Source organism: Nipponia nippon, unplaced genomic scaffold, assembly GCF_047370975.1.
Source record: "Nipponia nippon isolate SJK-2023a ecotype South Korea unplaced genomic scaffold, ASM4737097v1 scaffold_33, whole genome shotgun sequence".
Taxonomy (NCBI): Eukaryota; Metazoa; Chordata; class Aves; order Pelecaniformes; family Threskiornithidae; genus Nipponia; species Nipponia nippon.
In genome coordinates, this window is record NW_028262351.1 from 5,177,783 (window position 1) to 5,191,397 (window position 13,615).

General features: G+C 48.2%; 1 protein-coding gene across 9 annotated transcripts in view; it reads left to right on the plus strand.

Moving 5' to 3' along the window:
- Positions 1–928: 928 nt before the first annotated feature.
- The window catches only part of LOC104015306 (adenomatous polyposis coli protein-like), a 177,676-nt gene continuing 164,989 nt past the window's right edge, over positions 929–13,615 (plus strand). For 6 of the 9 annotated variants that reach the window (XM_087770706.1, XM_087770722.1, XM_087770717.1 and 3 more), the window contains exons 1-3: positions 930–2,082; positions 2,250–2,523; positions 4,453–6,266. The gene's annotated coding sequence lies outside the window, so the exon portion shown is untranslated. Of the gene's footprint in view, positions 2,083–2,249; positions 2,524–4,294; positions 4,424–4,452; positions 6,267–8,171; positions 9,457–13,615 lie in introns of those variants that run through there. The other 3 variants (XM_087770708.1, XR_015707603.1, XM_087770707.1) reach the window with 3 other exon arrangements.

Consider the following 13,615-nt stretch of genomic DNA (forward strand, 5'->3'; position numbering starts at 1 on the left):
ATAGATTTAACAGATTTTGAGTTCACTGAGCTCTCACTTGATTAAACAGTGATTTATACATCTATAATGACTCTAACTGACTTAAGGGATAATTTATGTCATGATGTGCATGATATATGGATCTAAAGAGACTAAAGAGAGGGAAAAAGGAACTGTCTGTTCCCTGTAAAACTGTCCGTTGTCAGAAAGATTTAAGAACTGTGTTTGAAAACTGTGTTTAGAAAGAGCAGGAATAAATGTATCTAAGTTTCTTGTGCTGTCTGGATGACATTCTCATTGGGTATATCTAGTCCAACAAACAAGGTTAGGAACTAGAATTTTTAAGCTTTTGTATTATTTTATATTCTGTAACTTGTTCAAAAAGCTATATTTTTATAAACATATAAAACTGATTATATAACTCTTGGTCTAACAAATTTGTCCTTTGCCCCAGTCTTCACAGTGCTCATGGAAAATACTGTGATTGCAGCTACAGGATGGATACAGAGATCCCAAGACCCCATTGGAGAAGTTCACGCACTGCCTGCACCAAACAAGGAAATGGAAGCGATATCTCCTGGGAGCAGCAGGGACTCATTATGAGCAGGAGCTTAAATGCAGAGGTATCATTCCCTGTGCCACTTACCTATCTAGTAGGGTTTGTCAAATGAGAAATCTCCTTATGCCCTTCTCATATGCAAGGTGAGCAAGTTAACTATCATAAGAAAAACACTTATGCACATTCTTAAATTTGCCCATGCAAACTTTGTATGCACTTCAGTAGAACAACTCATGTGTGCAAAGTTAAGTAAATGCACAGGTACTCGTGGGACCAGGGCTTAACTTTCTGCCTAAGGGGGGAAAAAATCATGGAATGTAGATGTGTCTAGCAAGTAAAATACACAGGTGGACTAGTGTGAACTCCAGAAACTATATACAGCAAAGGCAACTGAAACTTCTTTTATGTTCTACCTTTTTTCTTTTACTATTACAGGTCTGTGTTTTTTGAAATTAAATATATTTGTAGCAGGTTCGGTAATTAACAGCATATTCGAGAAAGCATTTCCTGCCAAGGCTACTTTTAAAGCCAACCTCTTCTGGACCCTCACGGATATCTCTTTTACGCTTGAAACATTTCCCCTTCAAAGTATCGAGATAAAAACAAGCCCAAATGTCCTTTCCCCAGCACCCCGCGACCTCGGCGGAACGCCGTCCAGACTGCCCCCGCCCCGTGCTCGGGGTGCGCGGGCCGCGGTTCGGCGGAGCAGCACGGCCCCCAGCAGGGGTCACTGCTGCCGCGGCGCGCGGGGCCGCTCCCGCCTGAAGAGACAGAGGGTGGCAGGAGCCCGCGCGGAGCTGGTAGGAGTCGGGACAGTCGCTCCCTCCTTTTCGGGAACCGACACAGCTGAGTGGCGGCCTTCCGGAGGCCGCCCTGGCAGAGGGGCAACAAGGGTCCGGCTTTGCCCGCGCAGTGAGGTGGCGCCGATGCCGGATGGGATGCCGTGAGATGCGAAGCGGTGTGGTGCCGCAGCTCCCCTAGCCCCGGGCCGGCTCCGTAGGCTGCGCTGCTGCTGGGGGCAAGGCGAGCCGGCGGAGCGCGCTGCCGCCGAGGCAGGCGCTGAGCAGCCAGCCCGTGGGCAGCAGCTTCTCTGCGAGGCAGGTAGCGTCCGCCGACCCCTGTGTCGTGTGTGTGGTGGTGCCGCTCCGCGCCCCCAGGCCGCCGCTGCCTGCCCGCGGGGGAGCCCGCCCAGCGCGGAGGACGGGACGAGACGAGGCGAACGGCGGCGGGCTTGCCCTCGTTTGGGTCGCTCCCGGCGCCCGGCAGCGGCTCCCCCCTCGCCCCTGCTCCTCCCGCTGAGTCAGCCGGGGAAGGAGGCGAGCCACGGCGGTGGATAGCACCCTCTGCGCATGGCCGCGGACAGTCGAGGGACGCCAGCCCCGCGCCGGCTAAACACCGATACCACCCGGCTCCGCTAAGAGGGCTCTGCGGCCTGAGGTAACGCGCTCGTCTGACTGAGGCTCCTCCCCCCACCCCACCCCTCGCCGCGGTGGAGAGGGCTCCCTCGGCGCCCGTTCCTCTACACAAAGAAGAGGAGAGGAAATGTGCGTAGACGGGGCAGGTGGGCGCCTTGGTGCCTCCCTGGGGCGGCGGGGGCGGGAGCCGTCGTGACAGCGAGCCGGGGGGCGCAGAGCAGCGAGCTGTCCGCGGACGAGGGCTGTGCCCTGAGTTCTTTCCTACCGCAGGATTTTTTCCTCCCCCTTTTACACAGGGAGCTTCCGGCACCCCTGTCCAGGCTCTTCTGCGGGATGGCCGCAGCAGGGGACTGCCCCGCAGGGCTGGGCGCTGTGCCTTAGCAGCCGTCGGCTTCCAGCCGCCCCAGCGGCGTGCGGAGCGGAGCGCGGCCCAGTTTCGGCTGAGCCTCAGCCCCTCCCTCCTCTTCGCTTCATCCTCGGCCATCGCAGCGGGGATGGGCTGTTTCTGCGCTGCCCCGGAGGAATTTTATTGCGAAATTTTGCTTCTGGATGAGTCCAAGTTGACCCAAGGTAAGGGCGGGAGGCGCCCGGCGGGGCTGCGGGGGAGCCCCCGAGGAGAGCTGCCACGAGGTGCGGGCATCCAGTGACGTTTAACTCCCCATCGAGTTTCGGTAGCCGAAAAGGGAGCAGCGATGGGGAAAGGGGGTTTTGGGATCCCGCAGGAGGTGAAAAAATAATTTCGTAACTTTCGTTGCGGTCTCTCAAGGGACAGATTAATCGGGAAGACGCACGTCGGTAGGGCAGACATGGCTTTGGAGAGTCTAGATACTCATTTAAATGAGCAGGTGCCGAACACTCTGTAGCACCCAGGATACTTAGTATAAGTATTTTATTTTTTTTAACATGCTGAGAAAAAAAAGAAGTCAGAAGGTGGCTGCGTGCACGGGCTGTTGCACACCTTTGTTGAGTCACTTCCACTCTCCCTCTGCCTTTGGCCACTGCTCCCTGCGGCGCTCTCTGGGGCTGCTGGCCCCTCTGTGGAAGACGACCGCCGGGAGCGGGCAGATTCAGGCGCACCCTCCCGACTCCTGGCCTGGAAGGCAGCAGCTCCCGAGCGGAGGGAGGGGCGACAGTCTCGCTTCATCTCTGAGCCCAGCGGCTGGTAGCCTGGTCGGTGGGAAAAGCTGTGCACTACTGCAGCGGGCTCTGCATTCTTCAAAGTAGTCATCTGCCAAACTAATGAGTCCTGACAGAGCATGTGAAAACGGAGTTTTTTCTAAAGGCCCTTTAACTTGTTCGGGTTTGGTTAAGCCTGATGACAGGAAGTGGTATATCTTCGACAACTGAAGCTCTTGTTCGAAAGCACAGGGACTTGAATTTATTATCGACATAAGAACATGGTTTCAGTGTTAGATCAGAAAAAAAAGAAATCAGTTTTTCTAAATTTATTCTAGGAAATGGCTTTTCTATTTTAGCCGAGACATTCAAAGAATAAAAATCATCCTGTGATAGCCTGTATGTTTCAGCTTGAATGATTAAAGTTTGATGAAGCATCTGGGGAAAAGAAAAACTAAAGAGGGGGAGCCAGAATAAATTTAACTACCAGCCCTACATGTATTGAGAATTGCCAAGCTTTGCTGAATCAAGTACCTGCAAATAGACTCATAAATCCATATTTATCACAGAGTAGTAAGCAAATCCCAGTTATGTTTGAATTCAGGGCCTACCTAGGGTCTTTGAAATCTAAGTTTAGACACTTGTGGAAAAACTTACATTTATATATGCAGATGTGGGTATATATATTATGCACGCATATATGTTTTTGTTGCCTGTAAATGTGCAATCAGGTTATTAAAACACTAACCTGCAAAGATAGTCCTACGGTTACCTTCATAAATCCAAACCTGAAAGGTGAGGGGTTTATGAAGTGTCTAATACAAATAAATGCCCCATGGGAAAGAAAGGGTCTGAAGATGTAGCTTTTTTTTAAGAGTGTATGACTTGCAATGTTGGGAAAGGTCTAGTTAAAGCTGAGGGTGTGGTTTCCTGCCATATTTAGTGTGGCCTGACTGGTATGATGCTGAAGGTTTGGTCCGTTCCACCTGCCCCTTTTCTGTTGAATCTAACCACTGAGCAGTCATAGGGTCAGTTGGAACAAAAGTAACAGTTTTTTACTATTTTGGGGTAGGCACTGGGATTGCACAGCAGAGGACTTTAGGGAAAGGAGAACCTCTCTTTTTGTAGCAGTCTGGGTGGTTTGTTTTTTTTATTAAATTTGTATAATGTGTGTGGCGGGTTGACCCTGGCCAGCAGCCAAGCACCCACACAGCTGCTTGCTCAGACCCTCCCGACAGCGGGATGGGGGAGAGAATAAGAAGAGCAAAACTGAGAAAGCTTGTGGATCAAGATAAAGACAGTGGAAAATGTGAAGGAAAGAGGAAACAAAAACACCACCAAACGAGATGCAAAGGTAATCATCACTCACCACCTCCTCTGCAGGCTGTCCCCCTGCAGCCCATGGAGATTAACGGTGGAGCACATATCCATCTGCAGCCTGTGGAGGACCCCACGCCGGAGCAGGTGGATGCGCCCAAAGGAGGCTGTGACCCCGTGGGAAGCCCACGCTGGAGCAGGCTCCTGGCAGGACCTGTGGACCCGTGGAGAGAGGAGCCCATGCTGGAGCAGGTTTGCTGGCAGGACTTGTGACCCCGTGGGGGACCCATGCTGGAGCAGTTCGTGAAGAACTACAGCCCGTGGGAAGGACTCATGTTGGAGAAGTTCGTGGAGGACTGTCTCCTGTGGGAGGGACCCCATACTGGAGCAGGGGAAGAGTGTGAGGAGTCCTCCCCTTGAGGAAGAAGGAGCAGCAGAGACAACGTGTGATGAACTGACTGCAACCCCCATTCCCCGTCCCCCTGCGCTGCTCGGGGGGAGGAGGTAGAGAAAACTGGGAGTGAAGTTAAGCCTGGGAAGAAGGGAGGGGTGGGGGGAAGGTGTTTTAAGATTTAGTTTTTATTTCTCATTACCCTACTCTGATTTGATTGGTAATAAATTAAACTAATTTCCCCAAGTTGAGTCTGTTTTGCCCATGATGGTAATTGGTGAATGATCTCTCCCTGTCCTTATCTCGACCCACGAGCCTTTCATTATATTTTCTCTCCTCTGTCCAACTGAGGAGGGGGAGTGATAGAGCGGCTTTGGTGGGCACCTGGCATCCAGCCAGGGTCAACCCACCACACATGCTCAAATCCTACACATAGAATCATAGAATGTCCTGAGTTGGAAGGGACCCACAAGGATCATCGAATCCAACTCCTGTCCCTGCATAGGACAACCCCAAAAATCACACCATATGTCTGAGGGCGTTGTCCAAATGCTTCTTAAATATTGTCAGGCTTGGTGCCGTGACTGCCTCCCGGGGGAGCCTGTTCCAGTGCTCCACCACCCTCTGGGTGAAGAACCTTTTCCTAATGTCCAACCTAAACCTCCCCTGGCATATCTTCCTGCCATTCCCTTGAGTTCTATCATTGGTCTTCAGGGAGAAGAGATCAGCGCCTGCCCCTCCTCCTTCCCTTGTGAGGAAGCTGTAGACCACGATGAGGTCTCCCCTCAGTCTCCTCTTCTCCAGCCTGAACAGACCAAGTGACTTCAGCCACTCCTCGTACGGCTTCCCCTATAAACCCTTCACCATCTTCATGGCTCAATACACTATCCAATATATCCTCATCAACCACCACCCCCCTCCCTGTCCTTTGACAAATAAATACACTGATATACTCATAGTCTATGGGCTATCCCCCAAAAACGTCCATTCAAATGTCTGTAAAAGTCTGTTCAGTTCATTTAGTCCATGACTTGGGCTCTAACCAGTTACCGTGGTCACTCAGGACAGGAGAGATGGCATGTTGTGTTGGGTTGTTGGGCACCAAAACCAGTTTGGGTTGGGTCACTACTGCACTTGCTCATTTTCTTGCGAGGCTCATCCTCCATTTTTTCAAGTGGTTCCTTGTAGTAAAGATAAGGGCTGGCGACCAGAAGATCACGTGATGTACGGAAAGAGTTAAGGGTTAACCCTCCCTTGTCTCCACCCCTTATAACATAACACGCCTACTGCTGAGAGCATAAAGGTAAACTACTGCGCAATAAACGAGGAAGCTGAACACCCACACTGTGTGTGCTGACTGTTCCTTCCCCAGCCCGGGTCGGCTGGAGATCCGCCGGTATAGCCTTGATATGTAACGAACGCTACATAGTGGTGACCCCGACATGATCGGCTGCAGGCAGCAGTGATGGAGCTCGTGGAACTCGTAAAGGTACTAAAGTCGGTAGCGACAGAGGTGGGCGAGGATGGGGCGATAAGGAAAAGGCCCACGGGCGACCGCATCCAATGGATGCTACGCCGGGGAGTGCTCGGCGCTCCCACAGAAGTTTTTGGACACCCCAAATTGGGGGAAAATACGCAACGAGCTGACAGAAGCGATCATAAGCAATGTTGGAGGAGCCAGTGACCGGCTTCGCGCCTGGGGAACAGTAGAAAGGGTGCTCAAGAAGGGTTTGCGGCAAAGCGGTGCTGGCTTTCCGCACGTAGCGCGCTGATGGGGCATGAAGTTCCTGGGAACGAAAAGCCAACGGGTTTAGTCTCGGAGGGGACACAGGCTGTCTGGGAGGGAGCACAGCCAGGGGGGGCTGACCCAGACTGGCCAAAGGGCTATTCCATACCATATGACATCATGCTCAGCATATAAAGCTGGGGGAAGAAGAAGGAAGGGGGGGACGTTTGGAGTGATGGCGTTTGTCTTCCCAAGTAACCGTTACGCATGATGGAGCCCTGCTTTCCTGAGGATGGCTGAACACCTGCTTGCCTATGGGAAGTAGCGAATGAATTCCTTGCTTTGCTTTGCTTGTGCGCGCGGCTTCTGCTTTTCCCATTAAACTGTCTTTATCTCAACCCATGAGTTTTCTCACTTTTACTCTTCCGATTCTCTCCCCCATCCCACCGGGGGGGAGTGAGCAAGTGACTGTGTGGTGCTTAGTTGCTAGCTGGGGTTAAACCACGACAGTTTTTTTTTGGTGCCCAATATAGGGTACAAAGGGTTTGAGATAACGACAGATTTAATTGGAATGTGCTTGATCGAAGTTATAGCAGGTATTGCTGTTTAGCTATTAATCGGCAGGTTTCTGTGCTTGCCACGGGGCTTGCTTGCCTTACTGTATATTAGAGTCTAATGCTCGTTAGTGGCTGCTTTTTGCTTTCGCTGCTTGCTGTACGGCTGAACTGCTTATCATCTTACTCTGCTGTGCCTGGGAACATTTTGATAACAGCAATGGCTATGTGCCTGGGCTGGCAGATGGCCAGGGCATCTCTGCTGTTCTTCTGTACTGCTGTACTGGACAGGCTAGAACTCCAGTGTGAACTCGAGTTGAAGGGGTGGCCTGTGGGGCACAGACGGGGCCGTCATTACTGGGGGCTGAGCCAACAGAGGAAGGGGAGGTGCAGGGAGGCTATGGCGCAGCGGGAACAAAGGAGTCGGGAAAGGTGTTCCCGTTACGAGTGGGGAGTCTAGAGCAGCCGCCCACGGAACCTTCGGCACCTTCTGCACCAGCGGATCCGCCACCTACTCAATACCCCTGGGGCGAGTTGCAACAATGTGTGGAAAGGGAGCTGACTGATAGGTTGCTGGATTGGGTCCCGGGAGCCGATGTGGGATCCCAGCGGTATCGCGAACTACGTGAAGGAAGATGGCGGGAAGGAAAAAAGGAGGACAAGACACCATCACCTTCTGAGGACACCCCGTTGCATCCCAGTGATCGACGGGTGCTGGACACACAGAGAGCGGAGCACAGGAAAGGATCTGAGGAACAAGGAAAACCGGCGTCACAGCTGAGAACATCTGGGGGGGGGTGGGGGTGGTAGGGCTCCCCCGGCACTGCCAGTGATACCTGAGCTACCAGAGGGACCCCCTACCCCTGGGGCAGTGGGAAAGCGAACTGGTATTCCCTCACAGTGGAGGGAGCCTGTACACGATTACCCCATAAGCTCTGATAGCAGTGAGGACGAAGGGGGCGACGAGGGATCCTCGATTGTTGCTTATCCTGTGTGTTCCAAAGGTCCCCTCTGGGAGGCAGGGGTAAACCCTCGAGGGTTGCAGCCCAACCAAATATGGCAGTCTGATGTTACGATTTATGAACCCTTTAATCCACTTATTTTACATTGGCAGGACTGTATGGTGCAACTTGGCATCCCACAAAAAATTAAAACAGATAATGGAGCGGCATATGTCAGCAAGAAGACAAAGGACTTTTGCACGCACTGGGATATTCAGTTGAGTCATGGCATTCCCTACAACAGTATGGGCCAAAGCATTGTAGAACGCATGCATCGCACATTAAAAGGGTTACTCGACCGACTTAGGGAGGGGGAAAATATAAGCCCAGGAACAGGGGTTCCCCCTCCCCTTGACCCTCCCTTATTTCGGGCACAGCGTCTGTTGACGACGGCACTAATTACCTTAAATCATACCATTCGAGGGAACACCTATAAAACCCAGGCTACAACCCAGGCACATTTCCGGCTCGATGAGAACGAAGGGCCTTACCCTTTGGTTCAAGTACGGGACCTGCAAACCTGTGAATGGAGGGGCCCGTATTCCCTCCGTTGCCTGGGACGTGGGTATGCGTGTGTGCAAACTGAGAAAGGGACGCTAGAATGGGTACCCAGTCGAAATATTCGACCGTATAGACATTAATCAATTTATTGAGTCTTATATTGACAGGTTACCATTTCCCTATGCATCCTGATGGTGTGGGGGAGCAATGAGGGAGCCGCGACGAACTACTGGCTGGATTGGGCAAAATCCATGAACGTAACGGATGCATGTCTGTATATGCCGGCTATTGGACAAGCCTCTACCTGTCTATTGTTCACCCCCTACTTCACTAGCGATAAGGAGGACAGTTGCTGCCACAAGTCAAACCAGAGCTCCACTATCCCAGGCTTACAAAACTGGAATGTTAATAACGTCATAATAGGCAACGATACATTGAATATTTCTAAGAGCCACACCAACGTGCTTGACCAACTATCTGATGCAATACAAGTAAACTCCCTTAATTTAGGAGCTATAGCTAACATAGGCAACTGGTTTACCAATATTCCCAAACTTTTAATAACCGGGCTCATAATCTTATTACTTATTCTTGTCCTTGCTATGCTATTACCCTGTCTATTACGCTTAATTATGCGTTCTATGAGTTGTATATTAAGAAGTCTTACCACGTATCGATTATTTTACGCACAGCTTCCCCAGCGAGATCCAGAGCTACTGGAGCTAAGGGAGGGGGAAATGTAGTAAAGATAAGGGCTGGCGACCGGAAGATCACGCGCTGTACGGAAAGAGTTAAGGGTCGACCCTCCCTTGTCTCCACCCCTTATAACATAACATGCCTACTGCTGAGAGCATAAAGGTAAACTACTGCGCAATAAACGAGGAAGCTGAACACCCACACTGTGTGTGCTGACTGTTCCTTCCCCAGCCCGGGTCGGCTGGAGATCCGCCGGTATAACCTTGATATGTAACGAACGCTACAGTTCCTGCTACATTACTTCCTATAACATACAACTCAAATTGTGGGCTATTTTCCCCCAAGATTAAATCTCCTTGACGCACACACCAGATTTCCCCATCCTCACGCATTACGCAACAAGTGCACCCATGTACTTGGGTGAAAGCAGTCCCACAAATGGTTTGTCTTTTCCTGAGCAGGGAGTAACCCATGCTGTCTTTCCCAGCCATTTCCCTAGCGCACTACCGGAACCTTATCTCCTCCCACAGTATGCAGGGGCTTTGTTTGGGCAGGGCCAGGTTGGTTAGCAGATCCCCTGGTATTAACCAGCCAAGTACCCTCTGTTAAATTTATTTTCTCAGTTACTGAGTCTCTTCAAGAGATATCATGTGGTTCCAATTCTTAGGTATTTTCTTTCTTGAGAGGAAAGGGAAGAGTTGCAATTCTGCAGTTGAATTTTAGTTTAGAACTAGCAACTTTAATAAACTAAAATGGATAAAATATCAAAAGGTGGTATTTAACTATACTAAATACTCTAATGCAAGAAATGGAGCCCCCTGCTACCAAAACCTTGCCATGTACACCCAGTACAACTTTATACATCACAGAAATACCACTTAACCCCATAACATACCAAGTAAGTGGTATGCTGGTCAGAATATCGCTATTAGATGGTATGACCTAATAAAATAATGTTATCTGAACATACACTGTAAACAGAGTCTTCCAAGAAGAATTAGTGTATCTATCCTATTCATCACTTCTCTTATAATGAAACTTTGCTGTTGGCCTGTTATCACACATATGTCTAATTAAATAGGACTTAAATGGCACAGAATCATGGAATCGTTAAGGTTGGAAAGGACCTCTGAGATGATCAAGTCCAACCTGTTAACCTAACTGCCTGGTCCACCTCTAAACCATGTCTCTAAGCACCACATCCACACGTTTTTTGAATACTTCCAGGGACTGTGATTGCACCACTTCCCTGGGCAGTCTATTCCAATACCTAACCACTCTCTCTGTGAAGAAATTTTTCCTAATATCTAATCTAAATCTCCCCTGGCACAACTTGAGGCCATTTCCTCTTGTCCTATCACTTGTTACTTGGGAGAAGAGACCGACTCCCACCTCACTACAACCTCCTTTCCGGTAGTTGTAGAGAGCAATAAGGTCTCCCCTCAGCCTCCTCTTCTCCAAACTAAACAATCCCAGCTCCCTCAGCCACTCCTCATAAGACTTGTGCTCCAGACCCTTCACCAGCTTCGTTGCCCGTCTCTGGACATGCTCTAGCACCTAGCAGGGCCAATAGCAATAGGACAAGGGGTAATGGTTTTAAACTAAAAGAGGGGAGATTCAGACTAGATATAAGGAAGAAATTTTTTACAATGAGGGTAATGAAACACTGGAATGGGTTGCCCAGAGAGGTGGTAGATGGGGCTCTGAGCAACCTGATCTAGTTGTAGATGTCCCTGCCAATTGCAGGGGGGACGGACTAGATGACCTTTAAAGGTCCCTTCCATCCCAAAGCATTCAATGATTCTAAAAAATAGTGCTCAGAAATAGTGCTCGGAGAGGAATTTCAGGGAATACTTCTACTGTGGTTTAACCCCAGCTGGCAACTAAGCACCACACAGCCGCTCGCTCACTTCCCCCACAGTGGGATGGGGGAGAGAATCGGAAGAGTAAAAGTGAGAAAACTCGTGGGATGAGATCAAGACAGTTTAATAGGAAAAGCAAAAGCCACGCACGCAAGCAAAGCAAAGCAAGGAATTCATTCACTACTTCCCATGGGCAGGCAGGTGTTCAGCCATCTCCAGGAAAGCAGGGCTCCATCAGGTGGAAACGGTTACTTGGGAAGACAAATGTCATCACTCTGAACGTCCCCCCCTTCCTTCTTCTTCCCCCGGCTTTATATGCTGAGCATGGACATAATTTTTTTTTGCAAGTGTAGGAAGTAACTAGGAAGGGCTAATAGAACAAAAAATCAGCCAGTTTTGTCACTGTTGACATGAGCACTTTCTCTGCAGTGCTTTCTGTCTTATTTATTCTTTGCCTCAGATTCTGTCTTCCCAACACTTTGTGTTCTCACTTTGACTGCTAGTTTATGTTGTATTTACAGAAATCCATAATTCAAAATAGTTGGGGATGTTAAAGTAAAATAAAAAATGCAAGGCAAGATTTTAAAAACCTATTGTTTGGGCATTCAGGCAATGCAAACAGTTCAATTAAAACATTACCTTTACCCTCATCTTCGGAAGGGCCATAGTTCTGTTTACTTGGAAATGACGACCAAGGCAAGCAGCTACATTCTATCTGTTGTTCCTGACTAGAGAAATCAGGAGGGCTTCTTTGCAAATGAACCCCATTAGAGGCTTTTAAGAAGCTTATGGTACAGTCTCTGTCCCTGCCTTACTGTCAAAGTGAACTAGAGCAGGAGCACCTATTTTTAGCACTTTCCTGATTGTGCTAAGGTTCTGCTAAGTTTTTTGCATAGCTTGGGGTTGGTTTTTTTCCCTTTTTCTGGAAGTTAGTAGAACGGAGAGGGGATATTGGGGAGAAAAAGCTACCCATTCCACCTGTTAATCTCTGTTTAGCAGATCTAGTCCTAGTGAATTGAAGAAGCTGTATAAATTCAATCCATGTGTGCTAGTCAACAAAATCTGTTCAAATGCTACAAACAAACCTGCATATGTAGGTCTTGGGTGATTCTCTTCAGAAATGTGAACTTACTTACAATACACTCTAAGCAAGGCTGAAAGCAGCTCAGACATAGTAAAACAGTGTGCAGTATGAGAAAAGTGTCTTAAACACATGGTGATGGCTCTGGCTCTGGCTTTCTCTGTGAAGAAATGATTTAAAGACAAACCAATATCATTCTGTAAGGAAGCCCTGCAACTGGAATCATGATCTTCCTGTTTCTTATTATCTCACTGTATAAAACATGTTGTTCCCGAGCTAATGGAAATAATTGATAGGAGAAGTAGTTTGTGAGAACTTGGGCAGACAATTTCTGGTGCAGTACCTTGCTTTTATTGAAATTCTATCTTGAAAAAGAGTTCAGGTTATCAGGAATAGCTCATTGTCTCTTCCCTTAAAATGAAGTATTAATATTTTCACATAGTTTCCATATTGGTGTAGATTTTTCTGGTTATAATTTCGGGAAAGGCCTTGTGTGAGATTTAAAAAATACAAATATCTTTGTAAATCTAGGAGCACTTTCCTCTGGAAGTCAATAAAATTTGTGCCTCTGAACTATTTGGAGTGTTAGTATGTGATTGAAAGCATTACAGTAGTTCAGTGTGTTACTCTTCCTCCAGCCCCATCTTCCTCCTTTCCTCTGACAGTAACTGAACATGTTTTCAGCCTTCCTGGATTGCAAAGTTGCACTCAACTAGCAGGATGGTAATGTTTTGCCTTAATGCTTCCAGTTGTGTGATTATGCCCTGTGGTACTTTCAAAATTCCTACTTCCCTCTGTTATGCTTTAAAGAAATTTATACTGAATATAAATATCTGCACTTGTTTCTAATTTTTATTGTAAATAAGCCACAAATAAGTTGTATCCAGCTATTTCCACCATATGGTCTTGAAACTATTTCAAGTGAGATGAGAGATTTTGTATTTAAGGATCAGACTTGTTTCTCACAAGCAAGGAAAATTGCAGGTGAGATTTCAGAAAAAAAAACCAAACAACTCTGTAGTTCCATGAACTGATGGCAGAACTAATGGCAATTTGTTGTTAAATCATTTGGTAATCATCTGTGATTCCATGCTGTTACTGCTTTATAACATTAATTTTTAAATTTAAGCAAACAATCCTAATCTTAAGATGCTTTACAGTTAAAGTCCCCATTTCGATGTTATAAACCCATATCATCAGCTTGTAGATGACGTGAGCACATGCTCAGGAAACCTGTGAAGTATTTGTATGATTTGCAGATATAGATTCAGTACGGACTAGGATTCTTTGGAAATCTTACCACTGAACAACTGGCCTTCTACAACAAATGTAGTCTTGTCATAATGGAAAAAAAATCCAAGGTGGAAGGGGCTGCCCATCCCATTTCTTCTCTGTAACATAGAGAAGGCATACAAAA